The sequence below is a fragment of the Callionymus lyra genome, chromosome 7 (genome assembly GCF_982586985.1).
Source record: "Callionymus lyra chromosome 7, fCalLyr1.hap1.1, whole genome shotgun sequence".
In the NCBI taxonomy this organism is placed as follows: Eukaryota; Metazoa; Chordata; class Actinopteri; order Syngnathiformes; family Callionymidae; genus Callionymus; species Callionymus lyra.
Window position 1 is genome coordinate 29266629 of NC_141824.1, and position 19044 is coordinate 29285672.

The 19044-nt window shown below is 37.3% G+C and overlaps 1 protein-coding gene across 1 annotated transcript in view; it reads left to right on the forward strand.

Annotated features, from left to right (window-relative positions):
- Positions 1-2800: 2800 nt before the first annotated feature.
- lrfn1 (leucine rich repeat and fibronectin type III domain containing 1) overlaps positions 2801-19044 on the forward strand; it is a 158103-nt gene continuing 141859 nt past the window's right edge. Inside the window, exons 1-2 of the mRNA XM_087795773.1 lie at positions 2801-3165; positions 3274-3366. The gene's annotated coding sequence lies outside the window, so the exon portion shown is untranslated. The remainder of the gene's footprint in view (positions 3166-3273; positions 3367-19044) is intronic.

Below are 19044 nucleotides of genomic sequence, written 5' to 3' on the forward strand. Positions count from 1 at the left end.
GCTTCTAACTCTTTTAAAACATTCACTTTGATGCAATCCATTGATTCTGGCATTTTTGTATCTCATCACAAGTCCTTCAGGTTTATTAGTCTTTAAATAAAATCGAACAACCCAACTTTCAGAATGTTTAAAGAATTGCCCTATTTTTTTTAATCTAAAAAAACAAAACATAAATCATTTCTCATTGCAGTTAAACCTCCCACAGTTAAAGTTGAGAAAAGTTCAATAAATGCTTTGTATAGGAGGTGAATTGTCAGCCAAGTCTACTTTTAGCTGTTTGACATTCACTGACCTGGATGACTGAGAATCATAACAGCAATCAATAGTTCAACCTTTTGGGTCTGGAGAATATTATCGTAACACACAATGATTTCAGACACAATTTCACCTTCCACCACGATGCATGGAGAAGAAAAACTTAAAAACACAAAGTATAAAGATCAATGTCATTCTGTTTGGCCCCCTTACATAAAAGACTTTGGTGAGATGTTATCGGCTTCGTGAGTCAGCGTGGAGATGTATGCATTGAGAGGCTTTCATTCTCAACACAGCAGCTTATCTATTGTTTTGTCTCGTGGTGGGTGGATGTTCATCCTTATTTTTTTATGCTGCATTTCCAGTTTCTTCCAGTGATGCATGCCAAAACCCGAGCTTGCCCTGGAGAAGTGAGGAGGTGAAGTCTGAGACATGTGGGTGGTCAAGTTATTTGTGCTTTTGCTTTTGAAGAACATGCCAGATAAAAAAAATGAAAGAATTTCATTAAAAAAAAACGACTTAAAGTATAGAGTTGCCTAGAGGTGGGATTTTGAAGGGTGTTAGTTTATCCAAATGTAACATCTCTTTCTACTGGACAAAGCGTGTGTTCTGCTGCATAGCTGGAAGTATGAGGCCGGTTTTGTATATGAATAGTTGGATTTTGAATAGATGTTAACAAGGAAAGAGGAATCCACCCATCCTTCCTTCCTTTCATCTGTCCGTCCATCCATCCATCCCTCAAGGCATAAATTGTCTGTCCATAAAACTATCGTTTATGTGTATCCATCAGTCCATGCATCCATTCCTCAGTTATACCATAATTCCATCCATCCATCCTTTCATCCATTCATCCATGTATCTGTGCGGGTATCCATCCATCGGTCCATCCATCTTTCTATCCATCCATCCATTTCCATTTATTTGTCTAGGCATCTTTTTGTCTGTCCATCCAGCAATGCGTTTATTTTTCTATCCTTCAATCCATTTGTCCATCATTCTGTCCATGCATCCATCCATCACTTCAACCATAATTCTTTCCACCCATTCATCTGTCTAGGCATCCATCTATTGGTCCATCCACCCATTAGGCTGTCTAGCCATCTGTCTAGCCATCGATCCATCCGTTCAATCCATTCATCTGTCTAGGCATCCATCTGTCTGTCCATCATTTTAACTTTAAATCTACCTATTAACACCATAGCAAGTTAACTTATTAAACAATTCAAAATATAAAGTGTCTTTATCTTCACCAGTTCAACACACATTTGGAAACTTCTTAACTAACCGATAATAAACGGTTAGTTAATCTTATTTAGTGGAAACTTGAGCATTATCTGCGGTCTCTGGTGTTACTTAAACCAGGCGTCCCTTTTTTGCATCACTGATCGGTTTAATGGGGGCATGGTATTCACGGGTCAACCTTCATATAAAACATTTTTCACTAGTTCACAGGTTTATATTTTGACTAAACCTGACTTAAAGGATCATCTTAATGTATCAAGAGTCATAAGCTAATGTTACTTAATAAAATATTATTTCAACCAAAACACCTTTAAGTCTGTGATAATCAACAGAAAATAAATTATATGAATTATTTTTATCTTTCTCTATGGCAAGTTAACAAATGCCTCACAGACTATTACTGATGAAAAAATGTACAGGGTAATTAGTGAAGATGTGATACATTTAAAAAAAAAAAATTAAATTAAGGTAAGGTAAGGTAAAACTTTAAAAAACGTTTTTTTTCCAATAGCCAATACATACAGCAATTTTTAATAAAAAATCAAAAATTAATCAAAATAAAATAAGAACAATAGAAATAAAGAGAAAGAACACAATTACACAATCTATGTCTAAAGATAAAGACAAAGAACATTGATCAAAGAAAAACAACAAAGACAAAGGATACAAAGACTAACTAGAACAGAACATCCAGAGTTAGTATTTTATATATTATATATATATGTTAGTATTATATATATTATATATATATATATATATATATATATATATATATATATATATATATATATATATATATATATATATATATATATATATATATATATATATATATATATATACATTATATATAGTATAGAGTTAGTATTATAGTATAGTTAGAATTAGTAGAGGGTCTTTCATGTCATGGGATAATAAAAAGTAGAATTGTTTTGCATTTTTAACTTTATTGAAAATTCAAAAAAACTTTTACCAGTTTTGAACCTTTAAATTAAAGTCGACCCATAAGGCGGTAATAGTGTAAATGCCTCTAATTCGCGTCCTAATGTGGCCTGGGAACCACTGGTTGGGAAACCCTGGGACAAATAAAGGGGGGCGAGTTGGTCGTGTGTGTGTTTTATATTCAGCTCAAGTGACATCACATTGCTGCAGTGCTGCACTGTCCATGAAAGGTGTCAGTCGTTTCCTGTGATGGCAGGATCTGCGTCCAGTGGTCCCTGCTCTGCTCCAGACGCCCAGGCGTGACGCTCTCTCCTCCAGTTACGCAGGTGGAAGCTCGGCTGTGGACGAGCGGAGGCGCATTTCTCCGTCTCCTCTCCGGGACCAGAAGACTTACCGCAGCGCTCTGTTGGAACATCTCGCAGGATTTGACTGCATGGGTGGAATTCCTTCAATGCATGTTAGACGTGCAACTTCAGATCGAATATCCTGAAGAGTTTTTTTTTTAATCCTCTTTATACGAATGCAACGATCCAAACCCGCGACAGACTGCGGTGCACAACAAACGTGCGTTTTTTTATTCGGGAGTTAAATCGGTGATCTTTCCACTGTCGTATCTCTGGGACTTTCTTGGACGACGGTTCCCTTTTTTTCCCCTCAAACGAGACAATTTTCCGTCTTCAGACGGATCTCCCTGGGATTTAAGGTGGGGTTTGAATCCCGACGCAGGTAACTAACGGACCCCGCTCTCTCTCTGTTGTTGAAGACACTTGCCATCCTCTCATCTGTCCCCCCTTTTTTTGGATGTTTTCCTGCGATTCATTTGGACCCGATCAGTTTGGAATAATTCAACTCCGCCGGCAGAGGTTCGTCGTGAGTTCTGTGCAGAAGGAATCATGAGCAGCGTCTCCTGCTTTCGTCCCACTACTGGTAAGACTTAGAAGTAAAACCTGTTTTTATGGGGAATCTATCCTCGACGGATAGATTTACTTATTATGCATGTGTTGTATGTGGATCAAGACTTCTTGGCTTGCATCATCACGCACAGCCATTTGCTCCACTTTGAAGGCTGTCATTCACTCGAGGCTACTTGATATGTGTGTGTGTCTGGCTGCTCGAGATATCCAGTCCTCCCACAGCAACCCTCTCTGACAATCTTAGTTTTGTGTTGGTCTGGATCAGAGCCCCCCTCCAACCCCCCACATACCCCCCATAAAAAACGGCCTGTCATAGCTGCACACTGACGCTCTGCGATGGAGATGTTTAAACACTGACAGATGGAGAGCATGCTTGGGAAACACCGGGTGTGTCTGCATCGAACAAGGACTAAACTCTTCTCAGAAAAAAAAAGAAATGTTTGTCGTCGATCATTATTATTGATTGATCGGTCAATCATCCCCTCCGATCCTGACGGCACATTTCGATCCAATAAAACCAGGAAACAAGTCTGTCAATTAACTATAAATAGACCATGCGTTTGGCATTGTGGTGTCGACTTCAAGGTTAAAAGTAAGGTGGAGATGAGTGTTTTTAGAAGATACTGTTACTATTGTTATAGGAAATTGACTCAAAACTTGCTGAATTGCACAGGATATGAAAAACTATAGCACAACCTATAGATTATTGTTATTATAAATTATTCAAATATTTGCGGATAAAGTTAGTATCAAAATATGTCTAGGTTATTTAAATTCATTATCCATTGCTCTTCACTGCTTCGTTCTTACATAGCCTAAAAAAAGACCAGACTCATGGAGAGGCTCTACTTTGAGTGTCTGTCCGATGATTGAGCTTCAAAGTATGTAGGCCTTCTTTACTTATTATGCATTTCTATTTGAATCTACATCAGACTTCTTCGCTCATATCAGCTGCTTATATCTTTGATGTGTTCATTTCTAAGTCCAACACCAGGCATCTTGGTAGCTTGAAATCTCACAATACAATATAAAATAATAATACGGAACAGATGTACAGGTATGTCTGATTAATATTTCATTGCTAAAACAGCGTTCTGATTATGAAGAATTAGACAAGATCATTGGTTAGAGAAATCCCTCTCTAAATAGAATTCTCTTTATGTTTAATGCCCATCAATTAAATAAGAATATGTTTTGTAATATGGTAGATATCCATATGTAGACAACTCTAGAAGTGTTTAAAGAATGAGATATCATGTCTTGGTCACATCAAGAATGAATATTGATACAAGGTGTTAAGTTGTCTTGTTGACTTGACATCACAGAGACAATGAAAGGGCAACATATGTTTGAACCAAGCCCAGCTGTGACTCTCTTGGTCTTGACATTGTTTATTTATTTATTAAAACTCGTCATCGTGCAGCTGCTCCATCAGCCGAGACCCTCACCTTCAACTCAGCATATGCGTGAAGTTTGTTACACTCTGGCTTTTTCTAATTTGGGCTCGCGGGTCTGCAGGGGTCAGTATCTGGTCTCCGGATATCTCTGTTCATCACACAACAGCAACAGCAGATGGAAAGCGTGAAGATACAAACACGTGTGGTCGAGGGCGAGGGAGGGAGTTCTAAATCTCTGAGATTGAGGTGGGGTTATATGTCAATTTGCTTTCAATGAAGCAGAGAGAAACATCCTGAGCCTTAGCTTTTTAATGTCCCCCTGGGTCGATGCAGGTACTGGACAGCTGTGCTGCATTGGCTTTATATGTTTGCGGGTCCGATGCTGATACCACCTCCTCACAGCTGTCTCTTGGAATCACACATTATAGACTGATGCTGACGGCGTTCTGTATACTGACAGAAGTCTCTGGTGGCTGAGAACGCTCACGGTGAAACTACGCAGAAGCTGCTATAGGAAGAAAGTGCTGCGTGGAATTCATCTGGAGCCATATGAGTAACCATATACTGTACATGTCCTGTTGTTCTCTCTATGGTTTATCTTTATTTCTGTGAACATGTTTTCTATATATGAACAGCTAAATATTCAATATGATAATAACAAGGTGTAACTTTTTTATTATAACAAGGTGTTAACTATAGAAAATGGATTCAAGATGGTGGTTGATTTGTGAAAGAGAGTTACTACTGACTAAAAGGACAACTAATGAGAAAACCCAACTCTAGTGACTTACTTTTTCAGTGGCTTGGGCTTAAGCACATTTTCTAATGTCAGTACCATAGAGGTCCAATTTCAATTAGAGACAACACAGTAGTTTACCTTTAACGGGATATTTGAATATAGTTCAGTAATATTTTATGGTCCTAAGGCCTACTTCTTTTTGGATGTTGTCTATGTTGCCATTACAGAGGTGCATTTATCTAACATCTTTCATCTGAACGGTTCTGTCTCAAACAAAAACAGTAATTGTCAACTAATGAGAAGAACCGTGCTCTGCATTTAAAAACAAACAAATCCAAATTTTTAGCAATTAAAACTGGGTGATATTTAAAGCTTGACTTGATGAAGTATTGAAGTATAGTTCTCTCTTGTTTACAGATGTTTGGTCTTAACAGTATATTTACGGCATTCTGAATTGATTCAAGCGTGTGCTCCGAATTGATCTGTAACATCAGCACAAAACACACGACAGACACAAGCAATTTCTATCTATAAACTTGGTTTTAAGTCTTGAATTTGTTTCCGAGCTTTATTTTGAGCTCTGCACTGATCAGAGGCTTTATAACAAATCCAAACTCAATTTCAAACAACCAATTAGTCAATTTAGAGGTTTATTAAGGGTGAATTCTAAGCGTTATATAGATGTAGTCGCATAATGAGTTTCTAAAAATGTGATTACTTAACATTTATTCTCACCAAATGAAATAATTTCAATTAAAATTTATTTTAAACTCCATCATGCGTCAACCCCTCGAAAAGACAATAGAGTTAATGAGCAAGGTGCTGTGCAAGCCTTGATCATTGGTCTGATTTGAATCATGAGCCGGCGTGTATTAAGACGTTTTGTTTTTACCAGCCAAGGGTGTTGCTGAGTGCTCATGATCACGTCTCCGTCTTGTCGATGTGTTGCAGGGTGTTCCAGCAGAAGCTCGGGGCACTTACTGTCAAATGTTTGCCTAATGAAATCTGGCAGGCTGGTCATTATCATTATCATGCATTATTGCCAACACTTCTACATTTAGAAGTGCAGCCAGCAAAAGGGGGCAGAACAAATTCATATCGCAGCAGGTAGCGAGTAAAGCAAATGTGACAGTGACACGTGCAGACATTTTGGCTCTCTAGGTTTTTGTACGGAAGCCATGGGGTGAGATTAATGGGGTCTTTGTCACGCTTGTGTTACAACCAGCTGCTGGTAGTGCAGGGTCTGTGTGTTAGGGTTATAAAATTGGGACCAGCAGTATTATCAGTCACTGTAGGAATAAGGGTGCAGAAGCGACCTGAAGGTATTGATTCTTGGTGAGTGAAAATGATTTCATAAGAATTTATGAAGCAGTTTTTGTTCTGTGCAGCTGGAATATTAAAAAAAAGCCATTTAGTGTAAGTTATGGTTGCCCGGAGATATTTTCACCATGCATTACATTTTCATGATATTTCAAGCCACAAGTTGGTGAGAGAAAGGATCTAAAAATGGATGACAGATGAGAGCAGGGACCTGGGTGAATTGTTAGTCAGCTACAATATTATTCTAAATTTAACTCTTGGTTGATGATCCATATGTATTGCTGGTGACAGGAAAGCAATTTAATACAAGGACTTTTCTGCTGAGCCACATATTAAATTATTTCCTAGTTGAATCCTCAGGTTATAACGTGGAGTTCATTATCCTCTGGTTGCCTCGTTGCAAATCATTTGTCATTAAACAATGTTGGTAAATTTTCTTATTTAAAGATACTGTTGTTGATCTCTTTGACACTGAGACGTTTTGGGCATTTTCTCCATACTTTTATTCTATCAATTAAACAAATACAAATAAATAATAACATTTTATAAACATAATTACAAAATCATATTTTAACATTATATCCAAGATGCACTTTAGGCAGCAGTACTTAACAACTCAACTTTTATCATTCAATATTCATGTAATGGACCAGCAAAATACTTTACAACAGTACAACAACACTGAGAGACTTCATCCCTGGAAAAGGGACGTGACATTACCAGGAAGCTATAGAAGTCTTTCAATTGTTTTGCAATTATTTTTCACATGTGGCTCATGGAAACGATGATTCCACACCATTGCAATTTAACTACTCTGACATGTTTTCAATGAAGCACGCACATCTGATTTTAATTCCTCTGCAATTTATGATCATTTGAAATATTATTACACAAAAAATAATTGGTTTTAGATTTAGTCTCTCAATGAATAACTTAGTTATGAGCGTTATAGGAAAAGGTAGAATTTAATATTATGCCAGAGGCTATTGAATTGTTAGTACCTCACAGTTAAGCACTTTAAAATATGGATGAACCATTTGGGCGAATTTTTTTAAACCAATATTGCGATTGTGATTTAGTATGAAATGTCATTGTACGGTATGGCTAACACAATGTGCTAGAGTCAGCATCTAATACTCCTACATTTTTTGATGAAATTAGATGAATTGATTAAAACTAATTTAGATAAAATATCTTTCAACTTTCTGTTCAGTATAAATAATATAGCACTGCTTTCATCCAGTAATAGACAATATAGCAAATTGTTATAAATACTACATGATTTAATTATGGTACGGTAAAGTAAACATCAACATAGGTAGTTGAAACACTCATTCATCACAGTGCCGTGTTGGACCAAGAATGGTGGAGAAGGATGACTATCTGTGGCAACAGCTGAGTAAATAGTTAATGTATTTGGTATAAACTCATACAATCAACTGTTCAAGGGTTTTTCAATTATTTAAGATGGTTTGATCCTCTTGAATCATTCATTGCTGACAAGGCATACTATGGAGTTAAGTCAGTGACAGGCTGAAAGATTGTTGCTAATGCTGAGCAAGTCCGACATGCAGACATGAAGCAGAAAGAGAAAATAAGTACCAATTATCTTGTTACTTCACGACAGAATGAGATAGAAGTTGCTCCCAAAGGCAAGTCAAGTTATTTATTGCTCAAGAACCATGAGGAAAAGTTGAAGAGCGCTGTAATTACAAACTAGCCAAAAGATCAAACGAGTCACCACCAATGGACTGATGCAATTAAGTCAGAACTTCTTTTTTTCAGTAACTCAGCCACTGAAGGATGCAGTAGAAGTGCTCGGTGCACAGAAACGGCGAGGAACACAGGTGAACAGGCCTCTAGAGACATAGCACACTTTCAACTTTTCAACTTTGCTGCATCATGAATTTCAACTGGGTGGAAGAGCACGAGAATAGAATGCTAAGAGGCTCCAGCTGTACAATTACATAAGTGAAAAGCATTATTGATCTGTTTGTGATAGTTTTTATATCTATGGATCAGTCTGTTTAAGCCAGTCGTCTGCTCAGAGGAGCATATTGGGATGATGTATTGACCGCAGTGACAAGAAGAAGCTGCAGTGGAAAACATCTACCGGACTCACCCTGTTCATTCTTACTCGTGTTGTGTCGACCTTACACTTCATCCCGTGTTTACGAGCGGACAATTTGTTCGATGTTGTAAGGTGATAATACAATTTGTGCCAGAGCTGTTGTGCTGTGGTGTGATTTTAATCATGAGGTGTGAGGTGGATTTTATTTGGACTACGTATTCACTCGAGCTGTGTGATCATGTACAACTGCTTCTGCTTATTATGTTAAATTAACAAGTATTTTTAATGCCACTTAGCTTCATTAGTAAAATGGCCTGAATTTAAAATTGCTGTGACTCCCTCCACTGTCATGTTTTTATATTTTGGCTAAGTGAAGGTTTTTGCCTCATTAGTCTCTCTTGGTCTTGTTTATCCCTTTGCATTCTTGCTGTTTTGTTGTGCCTCCTTTTTTATTTTTTCATCCGACATGATTAAGACCTGGGTTCAGTTCTGCAGCAGGCTTTTAACTTTGAGAGTTTCTTCTGGGACTGAAATTGGACTAAAACCCTTGAGACTGTTAATAATTGTTCATTCTTCAATTTTAAAGCCATGAATTATTACTATAATATGATCGTATATCCATAAACATTTGTACTACTACATTTCCAATAACAAGGGGAGGCACAGGTTTTACTTTTTTATTCCAACTGCTTTGACTTCATTTGCAATATTTCTGAGACATTACCAAATCTGCTACCTCAAAAAAGGTGACTGCATGTAATCAAATCTGAAATAAAACCTTTTTTTTGTTACTTTACAAATTACTTCTATTTTTCATTTGAATTAGTTTTTATGTTGAAAGATCGCTATAGTTTTGACAACACAGGGAAACAAAGAATCAATTCAAGTGTTTGTGTGGTTTGCTAATGCAGGTCTAAATCCCTGTGAAGACACTTAACTCTTGAATCAAGGATTTATGGATTTAATTATATGAGGTATAAAGCCATGTGAAATAAGCTCCTTCGTAGAGGTATGGGCTGCCACAGTGCTTTTCTAGTTCTTCTTATGCAGCTGATAGTTCGACTGCTACTCCGGCTAAGACTACCAATATCACTTCATCTGTTACGACTGACACTTCTTCTACTGAACAGTAGCTGGTTAACAACAAAAAGCTGAAAGAGGTGCTGGTGATGGTAATTTTATGTGGAAAATCCAGAGTCTGCTCTGCGTTACCATAGTGATTGACATATCTAGGCTGGAGAGCATCCAATAATAGCTGAGAGAGAACCATAAAATAATATGGAATATTGAATAATGACCATTCTGTGTCCCTGTGCAGACCCATTGATAGATTTGGGTCTGCACGGGGACTCTGAGGGAAATACTCTAGAGAAGAAGAATTTGTGTTTTCATCTTGGTTGAAGAATATTTATGTTATAAAAGTGAATTCTAGTGTTCTTCAAAACTCCAAAATCTCATGTCTAACAATTTACTTGGAAGCACTTTCACTCTTCCAAGTCTGTGCAGCATCGATTGGCTAATCTTTTCTCATGGCTTTTTTAGTCCAGTTGAATTGATTGACACAACATCGTCCAATCATTTTAAATAGGTAGCTAGACAAAAGATGATTTAAATGTTTCATTTTTGTAAATGTTTCTTGTGTGGGGGTCATTTGAAGGAATATGGTGAAAATTCTAGAGGAAACAGAAAATCGACCTCCTTTTATGAAGTCAACATTGATAGACGGCAGACCAGAAACTTGTTGAAAGGATTTATTGCTGCCACAGGAAGCTGCAAACTAGAATGAAAAACGGCCATGTAATGTCCAGATTAGTGGAGGTGCTCCTGTCGGGAGCCCGCTGACCACATCGGAGCCGACTTTGTTTGTTCCAGGCAATGACTGATGAAACAGGTGAGCGCAAGGAGCAGTCGAGCGTAAAAACTGACCTGCTTGCTGCCGCATGATGAGTGCGGAGTCTAACAGGGAGCAGAGCCGAATCTGGATTGAGCACAGGGAAGAGCTTAGAGCATTTTTTTTTTTTAGATGAATGAATGATTCTGACTCTTATTAAGAAATATAGGTCAGTTAATGAGTTAATTCCATCAGGATAAATAATGAACTCAAGCACCTGCCACTGTCCAAATATACAATATTCTTCCATGTGTGCGACAGCCATGATCGAGATATTCAATTTTCCAAAATGTCTCACTCGCTGCACAGCATTTAAACCAAAATGAGAAGTCATTTTTTAAACCCCTAAGCCAGTCGGCCATCTCGCTGTTTACTCTTCTAAGAAAACGAGTGTTGTTCAGGGGTCCTGCTGCTGTCACAGCCTCAATCTGTCGCTCCTGACACTGTGTCACGCCTTTATTGGATTTGGGTGTTGAGATAGTGATGTGGTATTTAAAACAACCCTGGCTGTGTGCCAATGTGTGCATAAAAGTAATCTCTCTGTGGTGTTATGACTCCGAAATCCCACTTGGGTGATCAGAACTGCATTTTATCCCTGATCCAATTCTGATGTCTCTTTAAGGGGGCATTAAAAGAGTCTTTTCTTCCTCTTACTTATTTGATCCAACTACTCATCCTCATACAGATTTGTGTTGTAATAAGTTAAGAAAAATCATTGCAGAAGAATGTTCAGAATGTTATTTACCTTTCATGATTAAAAAAACAGCGTTTTAATTTTCAGAATTAGATAAATGTCGAAACTTTTTGATTCCTGGTTTCTCTGTCAAACCACTTCCTGATTATCTATATTCTGTTCCTGGTAGAATCTTCTTATATACTGTCAAGAATGTTATAGTGTGACTATATTTTCTGCATTTGTCAGGCGCAAATTCTTATATTATGATCATACAGTTATTTATTAAAAATTCAACATTATACTGGATAAATATACTAAAATGGCAAATAAATTGTGCAATAAGATTTTTAGGATTTAAGTGTAAACATCCCACCTTTGATTTGTATACTGTAGGTATAAAACAACTATCAAATGAACGTGTAGCTAAGCAAGACCTTCTCTGGTCTCACGGTTTCACAGTTTGGTTTTACAAATGAATAAATTATGCAGTCAGACACAGCATGTTCCTCATCATTGTTCTCAATGTTACACAACCCCGTTACTTACTGGGGAGGTACTAATTATTGCACCAACCTTACTTATGGCAACAAAGAGTGAAGGCCCATGATGCCTTTCCACACACTGCTCTATTTAGTGACAGCTAAAATACCATATTTCAATTTTACATTTATGTTGCTATGTCAAAAGTGGTTAACAGCTGTAAGTGGTTGGCCTGGCAACAAAAATCACTCCACATCTGCTAAAACCTAAATAATTGACTTAAACGTCTGCAATCAGTTCTGGTGGATGCCTCCGAGTCAAGCCGGGAGCCCTGACAGACTCAGTGGAATTTTCTGGGGGAAACTGGAATGCTTCAACTGAAGGTGACTTTGATTCGGATTATGCTTCCAGTTGCTGTATCTGGTCACAATGATCAATAATCTCTGCCATTTCCCTTCTGCCTCTCAGGCCAATTAAGAAGGTTCTTGTTCTTATACAGTTTAGAAACACCATCTTCCCCATGGTCAAAATAAATAATGCATGAGGGCAGTGTATTACCGTCCAGCGCTACTACCGCAGGTCTTACTAGTCCAATTAGGCCTTCTACTGGATAGCAAAGACCATTGAAAAAAAATGTAGAGCGTTTAATGCACTCTTAATTCCTGCCTGGACCATTAGGAAAAAGATAATGCCCCGATGAGTTAGAGCGTTATTGAACAAACCACAGCAACGGCAGATAATTCTGTCCCTAAATATCGATCTTTGAGTCAGAAAGTCTAACGTTGTCTTCACAGACTTCAGCAGCATTATTGGAGCTGTCGAACCAGCTGCCTTTGAAAGAGTGGGAGACTACAGAAGCACTAACTGTTCCAGAGAGCAGTACTAACCTCCTCACGCTCTTTGTTGTCTCTCACCTGGGTGTAGACGAGTCTAAGCAGCTTCTTGGTTTATTTTTAGATCATCATCCTCTCTTTGACTTGACAGTTGATAGAAATGTTATATCTTCATGTTTGTCTCCTACTGCCTCACCATAGCAACTGTTTTTGATTGAGAACTGCATGTACAAGCTGACAGCTGCAAATAATGAGCTTAATTTGGTACATTATGACCATCTTATTTATGGTTGCACCGTCAGTTAATGGTTAGCACTAAACCCTTACAGCAAGGATGTTTCTGATACATTTAAGCTTGAGGCGACTCCTGGAATTCTGCTCTTTCTGTGTGTTTGGACTTTCCTCAGGAAACGCCATACTTTACCTGCACAAAACTAGCTAGGGGGAGAATTTCTCCTTTTTCTTTTTCTTTAAGTAAGTGTCCTTCTTCCTGCAAAATCCCTCTTATTTGAAAACAAAAAAGTATTTATTTTTTGAAAACACCATTTAGATTGACAACAATAACTTAATATTACACTATTTAGCATAACAAATAGTTGATGTGGCGGAAAAATAAAAAATACAATTCAAAACTCACCCACTGTCTCATTAAATGGCCTCCAGGCAAATTCCTTCTACTTTCTGTCCTGATAAAAAGGTCATTTTGAGTCACCCGAATAGTAGCAATGCCGATCCTCCATGTTGAATATTCCCTCTGAGCATTACTGTGTAGTCTGGATTATTTTTCACTGAATATCAAATTTCAGAGCCAGACGACGCAGGGTCTATGGCCCCCAAATGGACCCCCTTATCACCACAGATTAGGATGCTATAATAGCATTGGCCAAGGAACAGAGTTGCAGTGTGATTAGTGTCAAATTTAAATTTTCTTGAAATCTTCCAAAGTTATAAAGTCTTAATTTCATGGAGAACTGAGAGAGCCTCCTCAAATGCTGCAACATATATGTTGTGTAAAATCCTGGTAATATTGAAAGTAAAAAATAAATAATTTTTGTCTCATCAATTTTTATTCAACCTTCAACCTGCTTTTCTTAGCTGCTATCAGTCTTCTCTGCCTTTTTAGACATTGGCCAGTTGTGTTGGTACTATGCAATGATTAAGAGAATGTAGGGCATTGACACTAATACATTTTAGACAAACTAAGTGGAAAATAAAAGCTTTTATTTGGGTTTAGTGTGGTTTCAGTGTTGTAAACTACACATGGACATTTGTAATTTTACATTTCTAATTGCCTTTTTCTTTTTAACTGATTCAATATCCGGAAGAGGTATCTGTTCCTAATTAATCAGTTGTTGTTTTTTTTTCCATCATTTTTTTTTTATTTAGAGTTTGATCAAATCCCTCCTTGGTATTCATTTGTAAGTAAAACGATTTAAGTGTTTATTTTACTTAGTCAGTTCAGACTAGCAAGTTTTGTTTTTGTGTTATTTGATACCAAACATCCTCTTGTGGACCATTTCGCTAACTTATTGAAAGGAGAACTGTTGGCAGATTTATTTTTGGATGTGTTTAGATGTGTTTTGGTGGAGCTCTGCAATTCTCAAGCTTTTATGCCTCTGAAATACAGAGAACATTTGCTCAGAGGAGATGGAAGACTGCCGTATAGATCTTCGCTGAAATCAAGTTGAGGCAAATCGTTATTGATCTGATATATTCCGGGCAATAAACCCGTTAATTGTGTTTATGCTGGGTTTTCCATTTAATCACCTTTTTCTTTTAACTTAGCAAAATGTTATGTAAACAGCCAATAGAGAAACAAAAGCAGGAAATTCTAGCTGAGGAAGACCTTTACAAATCCACAAATAAGATAAACATCTTACTTTCACCCTTCTCTCCCTGAATCATCCAGATTTATTTTCTACAAGCTGTAAGATATGTTTGCCAAAAACCTTACTCCGCTAATGTGACCTTTATGCTCTTTGAATTTACTTGCTCGTTTTCGGAGGTCGATTTTTTTCTCCCTGTCTTCTTATTTCTAACCCTGGACTCCCAACCCAGTCAACTCCCAAGTGACCACTGCGAGACTGGCGGTAAAGCAGCATTATGAATCCTGCACAGCATGAAATTTTCATGTTTTGAAGCCAGTGAATCTCAGTCCATGCCGGGTCCGGCACTGATTAGCATTAGCTTATTTACATATCCATGGATTCCTCTTGTGATGCACCGACCCCACACTAGCCTCTCCAGCACTGTCGTGAAATACAGTACAGACCTTAAAAATGGTTTGACAACACAGGGATTTTATCTTTTTAGGGATATGGTAAAAACATTTGGATGTCTTATGCTTTTAAAGGTGACGATCAAACCATATATTAATTTAAGAATTATGTGAAACCAAAGTGGGCAAAATGTCAATTAAAAATAATAAATGAAAACTGGTGATACAATTCTCTTTGCAATTCGTTATTGGGAGAAACAGTTTATAACACCAATCAAGTGAGAATTCAAATTGTCATGAATATTTCTAGACATTTTAGAATATTTTGAATATTGTAAATGATCAAAATAAAGTTTGAGTAGTTTACCTTAGGATAATAATTGTTGGATCCATATCTTCTAAGTTAGTGAACATCCATAATATTACCACTTGTGTTCTTTAAAGCTCTAATAAAAATAAATAGTTTTGTAAATAATGCCAGATTTCACACCTTATTTTACCTTGATTTTGTTTTGAAAAGCAAATCAAATTATTTTCTGTGTTAGGAGACTTTTAATGGTTTACAATGTCGCAAATATGGCATGCAGTGAGAGGGTTATGTCATCATAGAGTGTCATGGTAAAAGCGATACATGAACAACCAAAAATATAATGTTGCCATTCATCAGACCAAGACATTTAGACATGGTGTGACATCGTAAATGACATCTAAAATTATATTTTGTTAAAGACTGAAAGTTGAAAGACGTGAATCTACCATTGATTCAACAGTTTTGCTAACAATATAAAAACTACAAGTCTGTATTGATTCACTTTTTTGAGTTCAATAGCTTCTAAAAAAAGTTATCATCCTGCTTGGATCTGCAATATCTCTTGTTTATGGACAATGGAAAGAACAAATGGCACAATTATACACAGCTTTGTTTGACAGAGTGTGCACATTTTGGAGTGTTAGTTACTCAATGTTTGCGTTAAATAAATACAATTTGCAGTAAAGACACTGACTATGCCCATCTGGTGATCTCAGCATCAGTACGCAACACACATCACTGCTGAGCTATTTTATGGATTTATCGGCTAATCTTTACATTCACGCAGCGTCTGCTTTTACTGGTGATGAGACGGGTCAAGGAGAAACCCGACATAAAAGCTGCAACATCAATTTTATTCGGTTTAAAATTGTGCTCAACATAACAGTGGGTTGCTCTTGAATTCCACTCGTGACATTGTTTGCCAGGCTCACAGGGACCTTGTTACAGTTGAAATACAACATCTAAAAATTCAGGTAGCTCTATAATTGTGCAGTAATTTTTTTCTTCTTTTATTTATTTTCAAGCCACTGCCGAAAGGAATGCAGATTAATCCAAAGACAGGACATAAGAATGATCTGACTTGCATTTGTGCCAGGAGAGTACAAACGTTAAAGCAACACTTCCGTTTTTTTCTGATAGTGGTGACATCAGTTGACACGACTGGGTCTTTTGGGGATAGCCAGGCCTCTAATAGGGTAGTTTGTCTAGTTGCCCTCTCACGATACAAATAAGAATCAAATATCATTGTTTTGGAAGGTATGATTGTTGGGTGTTGTGATGGATGTTAATGGAACAAGGCCTTGTAGTTGGCTGTGGGCTAGCTTGAATACATACTTTGGTTTCCCATGGTGTTAGGTTAATAATAATTATTAAAATTATTACATTTATCAAATAACTATTAAATTAAAAATAATAACCATTTCAAAAGAGCTCAAAGTAGAGCTATTCTAGCAAGAGCCGGGGTGGATTGGAAACCTTGGAAGGATAAAACTCTGAAGTGAAGATGTTTTAAGAAATGGTTCTGTATTTCTGTTCTGTGTATACATTAGTATTCCTCAGATGAAGAAGAGGTTTAAAGGGACAAAATAATTTGTGCCAAAGTGTTTGAGCTGTTGTTCTTAGGAGTTGAACTGGCATTCAATAAGAGAACAAAATCATAAATAATCAAGAATTACTTTTGCATAACCACTTGGCCAAAGTATTTAGTGTTTAACTACTGTATATTGTGCGGCTAACTTCAGTCAAATGACAATTATAATTCAAGACAGATTTTAAAATGATCAGGCAGTGACTCATTGACCAGAGGGAACACAATAGGATATAAGTTGTGCCTAAATGCATTCTCACCACAGGGGCAGAGAAAACGAACAGCACACACACCATCCGTTAAAGCAGTAGGTGAAATGTGACAGCAAATTGTGTCTCATATTAATGTAAATGTGTTCACAGGGCTGAGTGATGCTTGTAGGTTGAGCAAGCAAGCACTGCAAAATACCGTCTGACCTCTCTGTTGTTGTCTTACTTATGAATGCTAAGCAACCACTCAAGTGTTTCAGGACTGAAAGAGAAATGTCAAAGTGTAGATGCTAATGCTTGAATTTTTTATAGCTGTACTTCTCGCGTATGAGCGCTGTCAATAGCAAAGGTCCCATTACCTCGATCAGGAAATTGCTGATCTCCGGAGCCTAATTAACCTGAAGCATTGCAACTTTAAAGAGTTTTCTTCTTTACTTTTCCATCCCTGTGTTGGTAATCGTCACGGCTGCTGCCTGAGTTACCCGATTGTTATTTAAATAATGTATCGATTGTTCTCTTAGAGATTAGAGAAAAAATAGTTGAGTTGTTGAGCTTTTAACTTTAAGATGGTGTGAAATAGAGGCGGGTGATATAAAGAAATTAATATTAGTAAATATCAATGTAAAACACACTTTTTAAAAATATTTGAATTGTGTTCAACTCTAATGTGCTTGGACTGTGACATATCATGTCCATCCTTCTAAGAATTATTCTGCCGTGTACTCTAACATGAGGCGGATGGTATTTATAGCAACTATTCCTTGCTCTATTCTCATGCCGACCTGAACTGGAGGCGGTTCGAGACGTTGACTACTGTGACATCTGACAAGGTTTAGAGATATAAAAAATGGCTTCCTAAAATTCAGGAAATGTTGCTGGAATAACGTTGTGAGCCCCGACTGCACCTTGCTGTCTTGATGAATTGAAGCATTCCAACCAAATACCTGTCAGAAATATCAGTGGCTGTTAGAAGGTCAGTCATATATCATGTTGATATGAACACTGACATGAAACAATGTGAAAGCTTTATGGGTAAATCCTGACATCTTCGTTCTATTGAGGGAAAAGAGAAAACAAGCGGTATGATAAAAATTGTGTCGAACTGCAGGACCAATAAATTATAACTGAAAATGTTCCATCCGGTCTGCGGTCTGCTGCACAAGGACAATACAAACAGTGATCCGACAGTACAATGGAAGCAGCTAGTTTAGTTAAGTTACTTGTGTTACATTTCTACAAAATAAAGATAGTTGTGCATTGTTACATTAAATGTGATTTTTACTTTTGCTGTAGTTTCCCAGCTTTTTAAAAATTGGTTGAAGTTTGATGACACCGAATCTCTGAAATGGATTAGTCAAAATCGAATCATCGCCATTTTGGCAGGAAAGGGTGTGTGAACAGAGCAAGTTATGAAGACGTCAATCTGGTTGACTGTCATTTGCTTCCTTCTTGTAACTAAATACTAGCTTTAATTCAACATTATGTAGTTGTGCCAGGAAAGAACGTGCTTGTGTAGAATTCTAGATGATCCTGAAATACAGAGAAAAATAAATGTGCCAGGAGCAGATAGGATTTTTCAATAATCAGCCATGAATAGTCTGTTTTATAAGTACATTTAAAGGAAAATGCTCTTTTCCGGCAACCTACTTTTCCAGTCCCGCCTATTTGAGGTATACTCAGAAACTTAATGATCACCATGTATTTCCTTTGAGTTAATTCCAAAGGGTGTAGGATTCTGCAGCCTCTGTTATACATGCTTGCCAAAAGACCTTCTAATCTCATAGGTTTTCCATTCACACACCAAGCCAAGAAGGCCTTCTCACTGTCCAATTGAATTCACACAACAAGCTGGCATTCATCCACAATGTGTCAAGCACAATAAGAAGATGGAAGAAGTCTTTGTTGCATGTTTATCTCTATTTTGAATAAGTTCATGGCCACTGCACATGCAGTATAAGG